Below are 18,226 nucleotides of genomic sequence, written 5' to 3' on the forward strand. Positions count from 1 at the left end.
AGGTGCGTGTGTAGGGGAAGTGAAGTGTTTGTGGGGTATGTGACTGTGTGTGGGGGAGGGTATGGTTGTGAGGAGGGTGGGGTATTCATGGGAGCCCCCCCCACCCCTAAGCTGGTCAGCATGTACCTCTGCCCTGCAACAGCCTGGAGCTCACGTGTCCTGTGGTGCCTCCCTGCCACTGCCAACAGCACCCGGCCCCACCCTACCCCCACCTTGGATCTCCTCCGCTGGCGCATGTCCACAAAGTTATGCTTAGGGGCAACCAACATGGGTTCATTAGAGGCAGGACCTATCAGACCAACCTGGTGGCCTTCTATGACCAAGTCACAAAATCCTTAGACGCAGGGGTAGCAGTGGACGCAGACTTTCTGGACTTTTGGAAGGCCTTCGACACCGTCTCTCACCGTGTTATCATTTAAAAAATGGGGGGCTGTAGTATTGACATCTACACAGTCAAATGGGTTGCCAACTGGCTGGAGGGCCGCACCCAAAGAGTGGTGGTGGACAGGTCATTTCCGACCTGGAGGGATGTGGGCAGTGGGGTCCCCCAGAGCTCAGTACTCAGGCCTGCACTGTTCATCATCTTCATCAGTGACTTGGACAAGGAGGTAAAAAGCACCCTGTTCAAATTTGCTGATGACACTGCCAGCCCATGTTCATTTTGGCTGGATGTACACCTTGCTGGGGTCGTTTGACCCCAGTACTCTTTCCTGCCATGGCAGGGAGTCGGACTTGATGATCTGCTCAGGTTCCTTCTGACCCTACCAACTATGAAACTGTGAAACTACGAAGAGCAGATAAGCCAGAACCCATGGGCACAGCCCCGACTCCAGCACACCTCACACCTGCTCTGCACTGCCCGCTCGTGGTGCCTCCTGCTACCCCCTGTGCATGCAGCAGGGCAGGGGCGGTTCCATGGTTGGACTGCATTTCTAGGCAGTCCAAGTGGCAGCTGTTCCTTCCAGCTGTCCCAGGCCCCAGCATCACGGTACCAGTGGGGACCATTGCTGCACAGTCCTGACCCAGCCCACCTGGCATATACTCCTAATTCACCCACCCAGGCTCAGCCGCAGCAGTAGCGGTGGCTGCTAGGCAGAAACTGTTGTTCAGCGCTGCGGAAAAGCAGCCCCTCTCCCTTGCCACTGCCAGGCCCTTCCTCCTGCAGCTGCCCGGAGCCTGCACTGGACTGCCCTGCATCTTCCCCACCATGACCAAAACCTCTGGGCTGCCCAGCGGGGCAGCAGTGGCAGCACAGAGCAGCTCCAGGGCAGCCCAGCACAGGCTCTGGGCAGCTGCAGCAGCAAGGGCCTGGCAGCAGCAAAAAGGGAGAGGCTGCTTTTGCCCTGCGCTGAGGAACAGTTTCTGCCTGGCCACCACCACTGCTGAGCTTGAGTAGGTGAGTCTGGACCAAGCACAGGGTGGTTTGGGTCAGAGCCATGCATTGCAGGTCTCTACCAGCACTGTGCAGCTGAGGCCAAGCAGCGGCGGCAGCCAGAAGGAGCCGCCACCACCTGAGCTAAATAAAAAGGCAGTTCAGCCAGAGCCACCCCAGCCTCACTACCTGCCCTGCGGACAGCAGGACGTGTCACAGCTGGATGGTTCCTGGGCCAGGCAGGACCAAGGGACCTGCTACAGGCTGGACAAAGACCTTCCATGGGCATGATCCTGCCCAGGGGCCATATTTTGCCCACCCCTGAGTTAACCAGAAACTAGAAGCTTTACTAATATGGTCGGGCTCTAGCACTAGTTAAAGATCAAAAGCCAAAACAAATATAAATGTACTGGGATATGCACTAACTTGGCTAGATTATATATTCCGTTTAAAAAAAAAAAAAATAGGCAAAAATACTCAAAAGAGAATTCTTCATTAGTTTCTTAGACATTATAGTTAAATGTACATCTCACTCAGATTCCTAAAACAAAATCTAGCCTTCTTGAGTGTCTTGACATTGCTTTCAATACTTCACTGTCAGTCATTTGGTCACCTGAGTTAAAAATCTCGACTCGGGTGTAATATCAACTAGAGCTAAAAACAGTCTGCAGGACTACGAAACAGAAGAAACAGAGTACCAGGAATGGTTAACAAACAGAAATATTACAGATGAAAAGATAGTTTCAATAGTGAAACACCAAGACCATTTAAAAAAAAAAAAAAAAAGATGGTCATTTCCACCTGTGGAATAAAGAGAACTTAGCAGCATTCAAGCAGGTATGCTCCTGCTCAAATCCGGGGGGCACATGTCCCCCCGGACGAACCACTCATGGCTCTGTCCCACACCCCTCCCCACCCCAGCTTGTCAGTGCCTCCCCTAGCCCCAGCACCATTCCCTCCCTCCCTCACAGCAGGGGTCTTAATCTGCCCCCAATCCCCACCTTCCCTTCCATAACACCAGACTTGCCAGCTGAAGGCAACTCTTCAAGCTGAAGAGCTGCGTACTAGAAAAATCGGATCAGTATCAGCCAATATGCCTCCTTCAAAATAGGCTATCGGTACTGGCCCCAAAAATCTCTATCGCTGCACCCCTAGATATCAAATATAGCAAAACACACATGAAAAAGCTGAAGATCAGTAAGTATTCATGCAAGTTATTCAGCCAGTAATGTTGAAAAAAACTATTCAAGAAAATTAAGCTTCTGCCAAGATGTTCCATTAACAGAAAGAAGCATAATACACAATTTATGTTCTCAATTATTTGGTCAGATCAAACATGCTGGAAGATGTTCATATCTGAACAGGCTGCATTTAATTTTATTTGGTTTTCATTTAATGAAATGATTTGTTCATGTTTATAGAAAAGTTTGTGCCAAAATGTTTATATGTTAAAACTATGCAACAAGAATTTCTTCAGTTACAATGGCATAGATATTACACATATATCCAAACATTTTCCTGCACTGCTTTGTGCAGGAGGATGGGAGGAGAGTATTAAAAAAAAAAAAAAAAAATCATCAATTTTCCATGTTAATGAAACACGTTATAATTTTCGGCTTAGAAAACTAATAGTCTATTTGAGATTGTGCCATTTACTTGATCAAAGCTCACACGATCAAACTTCCCACTCTGCTTTGGTTCATAGCAGAATCAGGTAGCCTAGTACCTCACAGAACCTGAACCACCTTAGACATCAGCTGTACGATTTGGACCTGTCAGCCAGTAGTCTGACTCCAGCTTGTTTTGGCAGAAACTCAGACATGCTGCCTATTGCTTGATGCCCAAATAACACATGATCCAGAATACCCAACATTTCATCTAGAGGTCACCAGAATTCTGTTGTCTTTTTGGCCAAAGGTCTGTCATTTGTGCCACATCAAAAAGTTTAATAGATCTTTGATTCCACTATCCACATCTAATGCGTTTCTAAGCAGTAGTGCAAGTAGGGGTGGGGGACTGGGGTACAGACCCAGATGCTAATTTGAAAAGGGCACAAATCTACACATGTCCCTATGGCACTATTACTGTGCCATCATTTAGGACTTCCAAAAGGAAGTCCTAAATGATGGTACAGTAACAGCTCATACTGGACTGTGCCAGTGATGCACAATTATTTTTAGCTGCTAAGCTGCCATAGCAATGTGCTATAGCAAGGGAGCGCATTGCTATAACAATGTAGCATCTCGTGCAGATGTGTCCACTGTGTACAAGGGCTTTCAATCATTTTTAATAAGTGTACCCCCTCAGACTCAAAGTTTCACCGCCTGTAGCCCTTTATATTTTTTTCCTGTTTAAGGGGGGGCAGATTGAGGCCCTCACAGCGAGGGAGGGAGTGGGGCTGGAGTGGGGCATAGGACAGAGCCATGATCATCCCGTAAGGTGGGGCACAGGACAGAGCCATCCGGGGGGGGGCCCACAAGGAGGAGATGTGGCTCCCACCACAGCGCACTCCCTGGGAGGGCACGGGGGGGAGGGCAGTTGCCCCCGAACCGGCACACAGAGCAGGGTGGGTTGCTGCGGAGCAGGGGGGTGAGGCGCAGGATGGCTCCTGCTGCTACGCGCACCCCTGGGAAGCCATGGGAGACGTATGTCCCCAGATATGCACATGGTGCAGAGTGGGCTGCAGCTGGGGCAGCACCAGGCTCTTTCTGGTGAGGAGCTGGGCCAGGCTGCGCCCAGGACAGGCAGCAGTGGCACTGGGAGATGGGGGTTGGGGGGCTACGACAAATTCTGGAGTGGCTGCAACCCGCCCCCCCCCATAGCATTGCTCCCATATGCCCCTCATGGAGAGGGAAGGAGCGGGGCTGGGACAGGCGCTGCACAGCCGGGCAGAGCGTGGGACGGAGCCGCAAGTGGCTCGTCCAGGGGGCGTGGGCAGCTCCCGCCCTGCATACACCCTGGGAGTGAGTGGTGGGGGTGCTTCTGGATCTGCGCATGGGGTGGCTGGGTCTCTTCCTGGTTGGGAACCAGGCCAGGCAGTGGTGGCTTCTCTGGGAGGTGGCAGCCCCTCCACAATTCACTGTAGCCCCCTCCCCTCCAGCCCAACCCAACACCCCCGCCAGGAACAGCCTGGCACTGCCCTGCCCCCGGTCTGCAGTGGCAGCCCAGCCTCACCCTGTGTGCAGATCATTGTAGCTCACCCCAAACCCCCCTCCCAACACCTCTGCCACCCACCCCGAGTGCAGCCTGGCCCAATCCCCCACCAGGATCTGGTGCCATCCCGACCCCAGCCCCACCCCACATGCAGATCCAGGGACACATGCCCCCCATTCCCTCTCAGGGGTTCACACAGTGGCAGGAGCTGCCCCCACAGTTCAGTCCTGTACTCCTCTCCAGCTGGGTAATCCCTGCCCCAGTCTCTCTTCCACCGCTGGAGCCTTGATCTGCCCCCACCCCACCGCTTCCCCCCACAGGAGACTTACCACCTAAACTCAGTTGCTTTCCATGTGGCTGAGCTGTTCTCCTCCGAACCTGCATGCTGTGCTGCAGCTGAACACATGGCATTTATCAGCCATATCTGTTCTGCATGCCCCCCTACGATCCTCGTAAGTACCCCTAGGGGTACACGTACCCCCAACTGACAACCACTGGTGTACAACAAGACTTTGGCTATAGGGGGAAGGGGAAGGAGTCAGTCATAGCCAGTGAGGCAGCTGGGAGCTTGCAAGGGGACCAGCAGCCCCAGTCCTTTGTCAGCTTCATGCCCCCCCAACCTCCGTGGGAGATCTCACTGCTGCAGGGGAGAAGGCAGTCTTGGTGTGTTTGGGAGCCAAGGGGTTAATGAGGCTCCTGCCTCTCTCACAGCTGAAGTCAATGACTGCTGGTAGCAAAAGAAATTGGTGGCACTGGGTGAGGAAGGATGGAGACTGACAAAGTGACTGGATCTAGTGGACCACAAGCTCCACGTTATCTAGGGTTCAAACCTTATTAGTTATGCCTCCGTTTCTAGGCCTTCTCCTGGATTTTCAAGGACAAGATGCATTTTTTTAACTGGATTTGACTTGAGGCTGGAAGATATTGTATGGTTTGTTTGTTTTTTCACCAGAACTTTTGGCTGGCTTGTCTTTTACTTTGAAAATAACAAAAGTATAGTAAAATTCCCACAATTCTGCATTCTGATGAAGGACCTCCAAGGGGGACTCACACCACCTCTTCTGTTACCTCTAACAACTCACTGCAGGAATGAAGCTGCTGAATATTCAAAGATTTCTTTTCTCCAGAAGGTTTTAGAGCTGTGATGGTTCACTGGGTTAATAGAAAACACGGAGCATTAAACAATAAGACTAAAACACTCCTCCCTTCTCAACTGCTCAGTTTTTTTCTCAGGACTTCTGACATCACTATTGTGCCAGCTCTCACACATTGTAGACCCTCTTGGTAGAGGTGCACTGATATATTGGTCGCATATTGGATTAGCGCTGATAAAAGGAAAATTAACGTTACTGGCAGTTGGCTTTTTTTGGTTGGTGTAGTCAATAATGTCACCAATAAATACCACGTGCATTCATGCAGCAGCAGCACACATGCAGCCAGGAATGCAGCCAGGCAGTGTGGAGAGCAGCGTCCAACTGGTAAGTCTGCAGGGGGTAAGAAGCATAGGGAAAGGAAGACATGTGGGGGAAGGCAGATAGAGGTCCCCCCATGATGAGGGAGAGAGAGGGGCAGGGGCAGAAGCAGGCACTGCCCAGCCAGGATAGTAAATCCAACCCCAGGGCCAGGACGGAGCTACGGGCAGCTCATCCAGGGGCCGTGGGAGGGGGTAGTTCCCACCACTGCACACACCTCCGGGGGAGGTATGTGCTCCCTAGATTTGTATGTAGGCCGAGAACCAGCTGCCCACTGTGGGCTCAAGGCCAGGGATTGTGCTGGCCTCTTCCTGGCAGGTGGGCTGGGCCAGGGCTGTGCTCAGGGCAAGCAGGTCAGGCAGCAGCAGCACTGGGAGGGGTGGTTACAGAGTGAGCTACGGCTACCCCAAATTCACTGTAGCCTCCCGCCTGCCCCTCCCCCCACAACTTACCAGCAGAATGCTGCTCTCTAAGCTGCCAGGCTGCATATCAGCTATCAGATCGGTATCAGTCAATATGGCTAGTTAATAAATCGACCAAAAAAACCTTTATTGGTGTGCCCCTACTTCTTGGTTATACCTTTAGGTGTAAATAAGTAGAAGAAAAAAACAAAACAAAACAAAACTTTATTTTGGGGGGAAATTTTCTGGCCTCCTTTAGATGGTATAAAAATAAGAATTGAGCACAAAGACTTTTTCTCTCCCTTTTTACCGGTCATTTGCAAACCTGGATCTCAGCTTGTCTTTTTACCAAAGCAGAACATGGATATGGATTCCCCCTCCCCAAACCTTTCTTCCTGCTTTGCCAGACCTTTACAGTACAGCTAGGAGACTGCATCCCATCTGTGAGCTATGCTTAAGTGATATCTTTTTAATTTTTGTGGTATACAGACTGAAGCCAAAGCCTACTGAAATCAATGGTAGTTTTTCCACCAATTTAGAATTTGGATCAGGCCCTAAAAAGACTTACACTTTTTGTTGGTTTTTCTGATCTCCAGATGGTTACATTTATCTTTCACTCCTTCCCATAATAATATTTTGTCTCCATATAAATTTCTGGTGATTTAAACACGGGCAAAAAAAGACAAAAGTTGGTTTCTTTCATAGCATTCTAGTTTTACTCTAACGCAATTTGAAACTGCCTTGCATGGTCATACCACATGAACCTACTTTGCAATATTTTATATACAAAAAGAATTCCACTAACATTACGAAAGAACATTATTTTAAAGCAGGGGTATCAAACAAAGGCCATGAAGCTGTTCCATCCAGCTGCTATGCTGTCAGTGGGCCAGGGAGTTTGGGGGCATGGCCAGCAATGGGTGTGGCCTGCCACAGAATCCAAGCCCATACAATCTACTGCATGTGGCCCATCAGTTTGCCTCTTCTTAGAAGTAGCATCTGACAGGAGTGTGCTTACTCATAACTAGGCACACGTAGTTTGACACACCTGTTCTAAGTGGTGTTTCACAATATGCAGATATATACTAGTACTGTAAATAACCTCCAAAACACTAGAGATTAAAGTAATACAATACAGATATTTACAAATATTTATCTGTTCTTATAGACCAGGGGTTAGCAACCTACAGCCAGTGGACTGATTTGACCTGTATAGCCAATTTATCCAGCCCACGAAGCTGGGGGTGGGGCAACTTCTGGAGCATTTTGGCACCAGTTTTTCAATAGGTAGAAGCAGCAACAGAAACACTAGAGGCTGGTGGGAAAGGAGGGGTACAGTGACTGTGGCTCTGGCTCCCACTCCAGCATGCTGCTCAATATTATTTTTATATTCTATTTAAAAGTCAATTGACAATTCTCCATCTAGTTTAAGTCCTGATTCATTCAAAAAGATGTAATTTAAAACATTAAAATCTATTTGAACTTACAGACCTTCATTGGTAGTCACAGTTTCCTTCTGGCTGTTGAACTGGTCACAACAAATTTCAACCCAATTGCTAGAGCACTCATGTTAAGAGAAAACTATGTATTTAGCTTAGCCGACTTATGTAACCTAACCTGTAAGAGGTACCTCATAGTTAACTTAGTAGCTGATTAGGTGGCTGGGAGAAATCAGTTATAAGAAAATACCAAAGCACATTAAACAGTATTATTTTATATGAATTGGTAATCCACTGCTGAAGACGGGTTTAATTTTCAGAACTGTAGAAGTAACACTCACAACTTCTTAGCTTAAGTCTCCACATAGCCCACAAGTCTCCTTCCTCAGGTCACTTGATGCCTGAAAGCTATCAGACAGCTCTCCCAATTACATGGTTTGTTCAATTAAAAAATTCACAAAAAGACCTTGCCTCTAACATAAAGTTCTCATTCATAACTTACTGTATTTACCTGAATATAAGTCAACCCCCCCCAATAATTAGATTCTATATATGTACAATTTATAAATTTGTTATAGTTTTCCAGGCATAGAATCAAGCTATTGGATGTTTGTCTTGTATTTATCCCCCTCCCATCCGTACACCAGGGAAAAGAAAATCTGGGGTGGGGTCAGGTAGCCCCTATACTCCCATCATCTTCTTTCCACTGCAGCCCCTTCTCAATTCCCCCTTACTGTCAGACCCTGCTCTCCCGGAGCACATGGAAATGAGGGGCAAATTTGACAACACTGATTTTAAAATAAACATGCATGTAGTAATTTGCCTATAGGCAAATTATAATAGGTACCTGTGGCAGGACGGCTTTGGGGTGCTGTGACCTCCCCTTAGCGCCCCGCCTATCGTGCCAAGTCTGGGTCCTTAACGCATCCTCCGTCTCGCCCACCACGTCTTTGATCTTATTGGTTCAATTAGGGAGGTTGCCTTCTCTTTCCCCCTTGGCACAGAGCCAGCCTTACTCTACCCCGATTCCGGGCCACATCCCATGCCGGTCCTCACCGGCCTGCCCCCAAGGGTGTCCTAAGCAGCCCACTCTCTCTCTCCCTCTCCGGGCTTGCTTCGATATACACGCCCTCTCCCGGGGCCGGCTCCACTACACCCTGTATGCCCACACTGGGGCCCTCGCCCGCGCCTCTCGCGCTCTCTGCCCACACTGGGGCCCTCGCCCACGCCTCTCGCGCTCTCTGCCCACACTGGGGCCCTCGCCCACGCCTCTCGCGCTCTCTGCCCACACTGGGGCCTCCTATGCCTGACTCGGGCTTCTATGCTTGCGCGCCCGCCCGCACTGGGGCCTCTGCTCGCGCTCCTCGCGCCCGCCCGCACTGGGGCCTCCTGTGCCCAACTCGGGCCTGTGGTCGCGCCCCTTGCGCTCCCCGCCCGCACTCGGGCCTGTGGTCGCGCCCCTTGCGCTCCCCGCCCGCACTCGGGCCTGTCTATGCCCAACTTGGGCCTACGCCCCACTGGGGCTCTTCCCAATTGGGATTTCCAATTGGGGCCTGTCCCAGTAATGCCCACGCTGGGGTGGGGTCGGGACCCCCCCACTGCTTAGACCCACCTTCCTGGGCCCACGCCCTACTGGGCTTCCGCCTCTACTGGACTCTTCCCGAAGTCGCCCCAATGGGCTGGGGTCAGGACAACCCCACAACGCGGCACCCTCCGTGGTGCCAGGAACTCCTCCTCCTTACTGGGGAGCTCCTGCTGAGGCCTCTTTCACCCCTATAGCCTCGCCCGGTCCTCCGGTATAACAATAAACACAAATCAAAAATCTTCCCTTCCTGGGTGTGGCAACACAAACTCCCAAGCACAACAGAAACTCAAAGCCCCTCGGCTACAACATAAATCTTGAGCCGACCTGGCTATCCTTCTCTCATCTCCTCATCGGAGTTTCTCCCAACCACTGTTGTCAAGCCAGTGCTCTCCAGCCATTAGTCTTCTTCCTCCTAGGCTGCCAGCAGGGGAACTGACTCTGGCCTTGGCCTTGCTGTTTATAAAGGCCGGGCCCTGCCCCCCCGGCAGTCAGCTGACCCACTCTGTTGTCGTGGTAACTCTCACCTGCTGTCCTGCTGAGTGGCAGCTGAGCCCATTCACAACCATTCAGTAGCAGGCACCCTAGTGCCCTGCTACAGTACCCATAGATTTAGTCCATCCAGAATTGATGCATTTCACCTTTTTCGCAACTGCTACAAGTTTTAGCATAGATACTCCATAAATACACTTTCTAGCAGGACATTTATACCTACTTATTTTATATAGCATAAACTATGTGCAAAATTTGTCCAGAGCCAAAAAGCTTATGATTCACACCACCGTTCACTGGGTTAGGTCCCAACAGAGTTAAAAGTGTTTCAAGCATTGGTGACCCACGGCTCAGCACTACTCTGTATGCGTGTGTACTCCAGATACCCCCCACAAAAGATCCATCTTCTATTTAGCTCCACACCCATGGTGTCCTAGGATGCTCCAAAAATTTACACGCTGATGAGGCGCACGGCAACTTGGTCTGGCTTCACCTCATGAAGGGCAGGGTCACACTAAACATATGCAACAGCCTGGAAAAGGGGCAACAAAGGGGTTCTGGGTGAACTGTTTGGAGCCCCATTTTATGTTTGCCAGACATTTAAGTCTGGTGAAGAAACAGGAACCACTGCACATGGGAAAGAAATGAACAGTTCAAGTGTGGGAATAAAGTAGTCAAAATGTATGCAGTATAGTGGCTCACCATGACTTCAAAAGAGTCAGCACAAAGGGGGACTGAGTACAGATGAGTACTACCATATATCTTATGCAGGTAGGCTGTACTAACATGCTTGTGGTACATTCCCTTCAGTAGGTTTACCCAATATGAGTCATGTTTTTATAACCGTGTTCCATCTTGGTTGCATTTAAGCAACCTTCATAGTTGGTTTCAACTACTGACTACACGCTATTTTTGGCTGCAGTTGAATGATAGACAATGTATTTAATGAGGTTTCCTTATATGGAAAGGAAACATGAGGAGCTTCCCCAGTGTTAACTGAGGGGGGAAACGTGTCTTGTATTTGAGTAAATATGGGACTTGGCTCACTAAGACCCAAAATGATAATGGGACGATTGTTCTCTTACCAAAGCTCTTTTAGACAGAATTGTTTCCTCAAATCATTCTTTTCCAGTAAGACAGAAGGACCAAAGTCTATCTATTACTAACATCAGGTTATAGTTTTATAGCACTTGCGACTAATTGAAACTCATGACATCATAGCAACTTTACAGAAATTTCTCCTATGCTTATTTAAGTATATTTTTATGCCTTCTTTAAAAATTGCAAATGTAAGTAGTCAATAATATTATTAATATAATAATATTAAGGTGGGTTTTGGTCTCTGAGGAGCTCCTCAGACAGTCCTGCCAAATAAAACACAGCCTTTTAAAGAAACAAAACAAGCAAATGGATCATCTCCTTTGCTCCATCTGCTGCAACCAAGCTAGTTCCAAACATTCTGGCACTTGCCTTTCCTTTTGTCACAGGGAGAAACAGAGGGGCAGACCCCGAGGAGCCAGGGGGAACCCTGGGGTCAGGAACCTGCCAGGGAAGACAAAAGTAAAAGGAAAGGAACAAAAAACTTCTTGCCTGTAGCAGGATCTGCGGCGAAGCCGAAAATGGAGGCAGGACCTGCACGGCTCATTAGCCGTGCCTTTATACCGCTATGGCTAGCGGATAACGCTAGCAGCAGGAGCCAGCCGGCGCATATAAAAAGAGCCGCTGGCCAGGAAGTGGGGGAGAGACCTGCAGGGACCTTAACAGGGAGGTCCCTCCCAGAGCCCCTACGAGGGGAAAAGGGACGGGAAGCTGCCTCTTCCAACACAGGGGAACGCAGCAAAGCCCACCACAGGAACAACACTGCCAGGGGCAGCACAGGGAGCGAGGAAGCTGTCATCCCTCGCTCAGACTGGGGACCTGGCCCTGTAGACCGGAAAGAACGGAAGGAGAGTGAGGCCAGGGCCTACTACCGGGGAGCCGGAGGGAGCAGCAGCCACCAGGATGCCAGATCAGGTAGGATCATCACGGGCTCCAATGGGCTTGAGATGCCCCAGGTGGGGGATGAAGGGCATAAGCAGCACGAGGGGCTGCAGAAGACGGGCCCCAGTGGCGTAGAGCCCCCCCAACAAGGGTCGTGTGGAAGGTGTGCAGAGAAGGGCCACCATGGGTCCAGCGAGCCCACAGGCAGGTCGAAGAGTGAGGAGGAGAGCATTGGAGCTGGCAGTCTAGCCAGGTCCCAGTTTATGGCTGCCTAGGGACCTTGGGCATCTGAGACCTGGCATTGTTGAGCTAGACGCAAGTATAGAAGGCAAGAGGGCAGAGACCTTCCCCTTTTTGTGCACATCTTCATATTTTCTTTGATGGTGATAACATTTCTTTTGTTTCCCACATTTGGAGGGGTTGTGGTGCAAGGTATCTAGGGACCAGGTGTTGCTTAAGACCAGGAGGGGTTACTATGCCCTGGGAGGCCAGGCAGTAGTAAGGCGCTGTGGGTGGAGGTAGGCTTAGGCATCACAGGCTGATACAACCATCCCCTGCGAGCATCTGCAGAGCCCCAACAGTCGGAGGAACCGGCCAAAGGACATCATGAACCCGTCAAGGCAGTGTGTAAGGGCGAGGTAGAGGGGAGGTAGAGCCTCGCAGAAGATCGTCATCCAGCCATCTCATACTCGAGAGAACCCGAGCAGTCGGACACCCCACCACTGGAATAAGATACAAAGTCATAGCAGGCGAGACTGGGGAGGGAGACTATTCGGGAGAGAGACAGCCACTTGGTGGGACAGCAGGAACGGACAGGCAAACACCCCCAAGCATCCGGGGCTGCGCGGCCCATGTCGAGATGTTCGAGACCAGACAGACACACCTTTGAACTAAACTAGCGTGCAGGCAACCCAGTGTTTCTCTACACATTGCCTGTGCTTTTGTGCTTGGAAGAGGTCACTCCAGTTTCACAGAAAAGCTGATGTTCAATTGACAAATGCCTCACTTAGCACAAATCTATTGTCTTGCAAGACAGACAGATGCCTATCTATCTACCTTTATGTCCCAGACACTGGGAGAAATGACACTGGGAGGAAACTCCCTTTGGGTCTAGCCCCACACAGCAACCTGGCCTCTCCACGTAACAAGCGGCTCACAGCTCACACAACTTGCTTCCTCTTCAATTCTCTCCCCTGGAGTTTTAAGCTCCCTGTGGAACTTTTCCATATTTTTCAGAAGTCTCAACTAGACTCTGTCAACAAAGTTAACTTTTCCATTTTCAAGGCATAAACCTGCCTGGAACACAGACACCTTGATTCTGCAGGTGTCATAGCCCAAACATTGGCAAAAATATTCAAAAACTCGTGGCACTCAGGTGAGATACCTAAAGACTGGAAGAAGGCCAATGTGGTACCCTTCTTCAAGAAAGGGCAGAAAGTAGATCCCAGGAATTACAGGCCAATCAGCTTGACCTCAATCCCCAGTAAGATTCTGGAGAAAATGAGCAAAGAGGCCCTTCTTGATAAGCTGGCTGATGGCAACATCCCGACGGACAGCCAGCACAGATTTGTTATGGGTAGGTCTTGCCTGACCAATCTCATCTCGTTCTATGACCATGTGACATATCACCTGGACAAGGGAGAAGAGACTGACGTTATATATCTAGACATTAAAAAAGCCTTTGATCTGGTGTCCTATGATGTCTTCATGGAAAAATTGGCCAACTGTGGCCTCGGCTACACCACAGTCTGATGGCTGGAAAATTGGCTCTGAGGCTGGACCCAGAGGGTAGTAGTCAATGGAAGCAAATCATTATGGTGCCCTGTGACCAGTGGTGTCCCCCAAGGCTCTGTCCTTGGACTGGTTCTCTTTAACATCTTTATCAACGATGTGGACACTGGTGTCAGAAGCACACTGGCCAAGTTCACTGACAACACTAAACTTTGGGGCATAGTGTCCACACCTGACGATATGCTAGTGATCCAGTCTAACTTGGATAAGCTTAGTAAGTGGGCGGATATAAACCCAATGATGTTCAATACTAAAAAATGTAAGGTACTCCACCTCGGGTTGGGGGGGAACTTGCAGCATACTTACAGGCTCAGCAGTGCTACGTTCGCTAGCATCATGGCTGAAAGAGACTTAGGGGTCATGGTTGACCACAAGATGAACATAAGCCACCAATGCGATGTCGCAGCTGGTAAAACAAAAAAAACCCTGGCTTGCATCCATAGATGCTTCTCAAGTAAATCTCAAGAAGTTATCCTTCGCTGTATTTGGCCTTGGTGAGGTCGCAGCTGGAGTAGTGCATCCAATTCTGGGCTTCACAATTCAAGAAGGATGTTGAGAAGCTTGAGAGAGTCCAGAGGAGAGCCACACGCATGATCAGAGGGCAAGAGAATAGGCCTTATGAGAGACTGAGAGCCATGAGACTCTTCAGCCTAGAAAAGTGCAGGCTCAGGGGTGACCTGAGGGGGTATGCATCAGGATCTGGGGGAATGTCTGTTCACCAGAGTGCCCCAAGGGATAACAAGGACCAACAGTCATAAACTCCTCCATGACCTTTTTAAGGTGGACACAAGGAAAAACTTCTTTACTGTCCAAGCCCCCCAAGGCCTGGAATAGACTCCCTCGAGAAGTGGTGCAGGCACCTACTCTGAACTCATTCTAGAAACATTTGGATGCTTATCTTGGTGAGATCCTTTGACCCTAGCTGACTTCCTGCCCCTGGGGCATGGGGCTGGATTTAATGATCTTCAAGGTCCTTTCTAGCCCTAACATCCATGATTCCTGCTCCATTCAAACTTGAAAACAAAATTGCCCAGAAGGGACAGCTATGTTTCTAGTCAGGTAGAATGAAAGGAGTTAACTGACTTCAAGACTCATTATTATCTACTTGATTCCTGACAAGTTCTTTACTCCACGTTAACAACCCTTGACCTTCCACTGATCAAGCTATCCTTTCTTCTACCATTATCCTGTCTGTTACCTATGCCAGATAATGTTTCTTTTGCTCACCTCCCAGCATGCCCAATAAGGTGTGCCACTACCTAGGAAGCTGTACAGGGGGCTTTACTCTCAAGAGATTTGAATCCACAACAAAATCAGAGACAGGGAAGGTGGCAGGCAAGGCTAAAAGCAGGCCAACCAGTGCAATGCCACTGTGGTCACAGGCAGGAAGGAATTGCCAAAGTGAAGTGAAGAGGTAAGTTGCTGGAGTGATCCTTTTCTGAGTTATTCACTAAGCAGATAACGGAGGCTGAACCAGGAGCGCAACCAGGGTGTTGTAAGATTGGGCATGGGAAGATCTATCTGAAGTAATCAGCACTTTGGGCGTGCTGCCAGTGGCTGGAGTGAGTCCATGGCAGTCCTATAATTTGCCCATGTTAAAGTCTATCAATCAAGGATCTAAACTGAGCTACTTGGAGATAATTATGCATTGGTAAGAAGCCTAGCAGTCTATTTGTCCAACAGCTAAAAATCAGAAGATTCATCTGAAGATACCCAACACCTGGTGCATTTGAAAAAGGAAGAGTTCACCAACATAAGATTATATGAGCCAGGGATAAAAGTCACCTCTGGCAAGAAAATTAATATCCAGACTGGGAGTGAACTCCACCACCCCAACAGAGGATATATTCCTCCCAGTTTAAGCATACTCTACAAAGACAGCAGATTAAAGTAACAAGTGGTTCATGAACAATGGCATTTGCTGTCCCATGCATTTTAATTCTTACCAGTTTTGCTAACATATTTCACATGTGAAATATGTGAAATCACTCAGAGTACTCTTTGCTTTTGTCACGAGTTTTTAAGACATGTAGCACAGTGACAGTCACTCAGCTTTCTTCACTGGGAGCAGACATCAATTCTAGGACATGGAGAGAAAAGAGCTTAAGGAAGAAAAAGAAAAAAAACCCATCATGCTCAAATTTGCAAATTTAGATGCCTAAAATTAAACTCGTAAATCTGTATTTAGGCACTTAAAAAGCAGCATGGATTTCAGGGGTAATGAGAATGTCAATGAAATGCAAAGAACCAGAAGGTACTCTGCACAGAAAATTCAGGCTGTTTGTTATGTGCCTCAATAAGAGATTTATTTTAAGCACCTACATTTGAAAAGTGTCTGGTATTGAGAATTTCATATCACAAAAGACTCAACCCAGCACAAGCAGATGAGCTTCACTTGGCAGCAGGAGGCCAACTGGCACACACACACACACACACCTCTCTTTCTCCCACAGCCCTTTTACATAAAAATTTTTTTTTAAAAAGATGCAGACGTATTAAAGAGTTATTTCACCCTCCCCAACCATCTTAGCTCATTTCCATGGAGAGCAGCCAGTATGTAATATGATTAGGTTAAACAGGAACTGGTTAAGACTCAGTTGGAGAGCTCAAACATCACTGTGGATACCAAAACCTTTTAAGATGATCCTTGGATTTGTGTTCTTGTGGTTGCATTGGTAAAAACTAAAAATACAATTTAAAAATTATTTAGGTGAACCAGTGCAAAAGGCTGCGTAAACATTTATTTTGGTTAGCCAAGCTTGTCTATTCTAAGCTGATTAGACACAGGTGTCAGACCAAAATAAGCCCCTGTAAATTTAAACTAAAAGCATCCATAAAAGAGCTCTGCATCAGTTTAATCAGTCCACTGGCAGGTCAAGATTGTACAGGCTGACTGAAGTTACTAGGGTCCAGGCAGATACAGAATTCTCTCCATATGCATAAGCCTAGTATTAACCAGGGAATAAGCTCAAAAAAACAGACCACTGCTCAAAGCTACTGAAATAACTGAACTGAATTACTGTTAACTGGCTAACAAACAAACATCCTCTCTCACTTCAAGCCTTCTACCACAACACTACCTTACAAATGTGAGTCAGTGTAACAATCATAGCTTCCATGGACACCGAATGATTTATTCACACTATTACTGTAACTTAGTGGCATCAACAAAGAAAAATTATGTATATCCCTTTTGAGAGAAAGTTACTACAAGACTCCTTCCACTGAACCTTAGCACATAATACCATAATGTGGATAGGAAATGCATTTCCTTTGAGAAGTTTTACATTTTTGTTTTACAGCCTTACTAAGAACATAAAAACCCCCACATATTTAAATTTAATTTAGTTGTATTGAACCAACTAATCAGGAGGGCATTTAAGGAGACGCAGCGATCTGTCAAACATAAACCCATACCTCTTATATGGTTTACACCTCTTACCGTTTCTTTCCAACTTTCCCACTAGTACTAGATTTTCCAATATAGGCTAAATATACTAAAATTCACTTATCCCAGAGCAGAACTTCTTGCCTCCATACACCTCTCCAACTTCTGTTTGATTCCTAAACTCATTGCTTAGGGTTAAGTTCAAGAGATTTTAAAAGCAGAGATCAGCAGGTGTAAAAATACACATGTACGAATTAACAGCATTTTAAAATGAAATCTGCAATGTACAAAGAATACAGAATGAGGCCTGTGATGATACCAAGTTATCCAAATTTGATATGCAGAGGTAATACATTTTGTTACTACATATAGCAAAGCAGCACTTTGCTGTTTGTACCAGTATTGTATTTTGCCTTGTTTTCCCGTAAATCACATTTCACTTTCATCTACATCCTATTTTCTTCGTTACCAGACATTAAGATTGGCAAGCTTTTTCTTTGTTTGACAGTAGTGCCATTAGGCCTCACCTTACTCCTAACGAATAAAGAAGCAGTTCTGCTATCAGACTACAGCAGGGGTGCTCAATGCCTGGCCCACAGAACTGTCATCTAGCTCCCCATGGTCAGTAAATTTGGCAATGAGCTAGCGGTGGCAACTAATTACTGCTCCCATGCTACTGAATTTCCAGACTGTGGGGAGCTGTGGGCTGGATAAAGTGGCCTGTGCACCAGGTTGTACCAGCAAATGGGGCTGGGCCAACACACAGCCACATCCATAGGGCCAAGCCAACATGTGGCTGCATCTGAGCAAGTGGGCTTTGCCAGCGCATAGCTGCATCCAACCCCGTGCCACTCAACTGATCCTCAGGGGCAAAACATGGGTACCACCCACTTACAGAATGAGGATGTAGGGCATGATCATAACACTGTTACAGAAAAAGAGTATCTACTAAAATGTGAAGGGGAAAAGAAGCAGGGATGAAAGTGCAAATTTTCAAAACACTGAATATCATTTGCTATTAATATTAAGTAAAAAACAAACAAACCACAAAACCTATTCATAGGTAGGGGCCTACTTAATTCACGAAGGCTGCCTCCGGATTTCAGGGTCCCAGCACAGCATCGAGCGCTGTTTTCATGATGGAGCTTGGCACCCT

The 18,226-nt window shown here is 48.0% G+C and overlaps 1 protein-coding gene across 2 annotated transcripts in view; it reads right to left on the reverse strand.

The window, feature by feature from the left end:
* MANBA (mannosidase beta) overlaps positions 1–18,226 on the reverse strand; it is a 96,991-nt gene that overhangs the window by 78,000 nt on the left and 765 nt on the right. The window contains exon 1 of one of the 2 annotated variants that reach the window (XM_090031895.1): positions 18,146–18,220. The exons of the other annotated variant lie outside the window; for it this stretch is intronic. The gene's annotated coding sequence lies outside the window, so the exon portion shown is untranslated. Of the gene's footprint in view, positions 1–18,145; positions 18,221–18,226 lie in introns of those variants that run through there. 2 annotated transcript variants of the gene reach the window in all.

This window comes from Crocodylus siamensis, chromosome 2 (assembly GCF_052110815.1).
Source record: "Crocodylus siamensis isolate JL-2025a chromosome 2, ASM5211081v1, whole genome shotgun sequence".
Taxonomy (NCBI): Eukaryota; Metazoa; Chordata; order Crocodylia; family Crocodylidae; genus Crocodylus; species Crocodylus siamensis.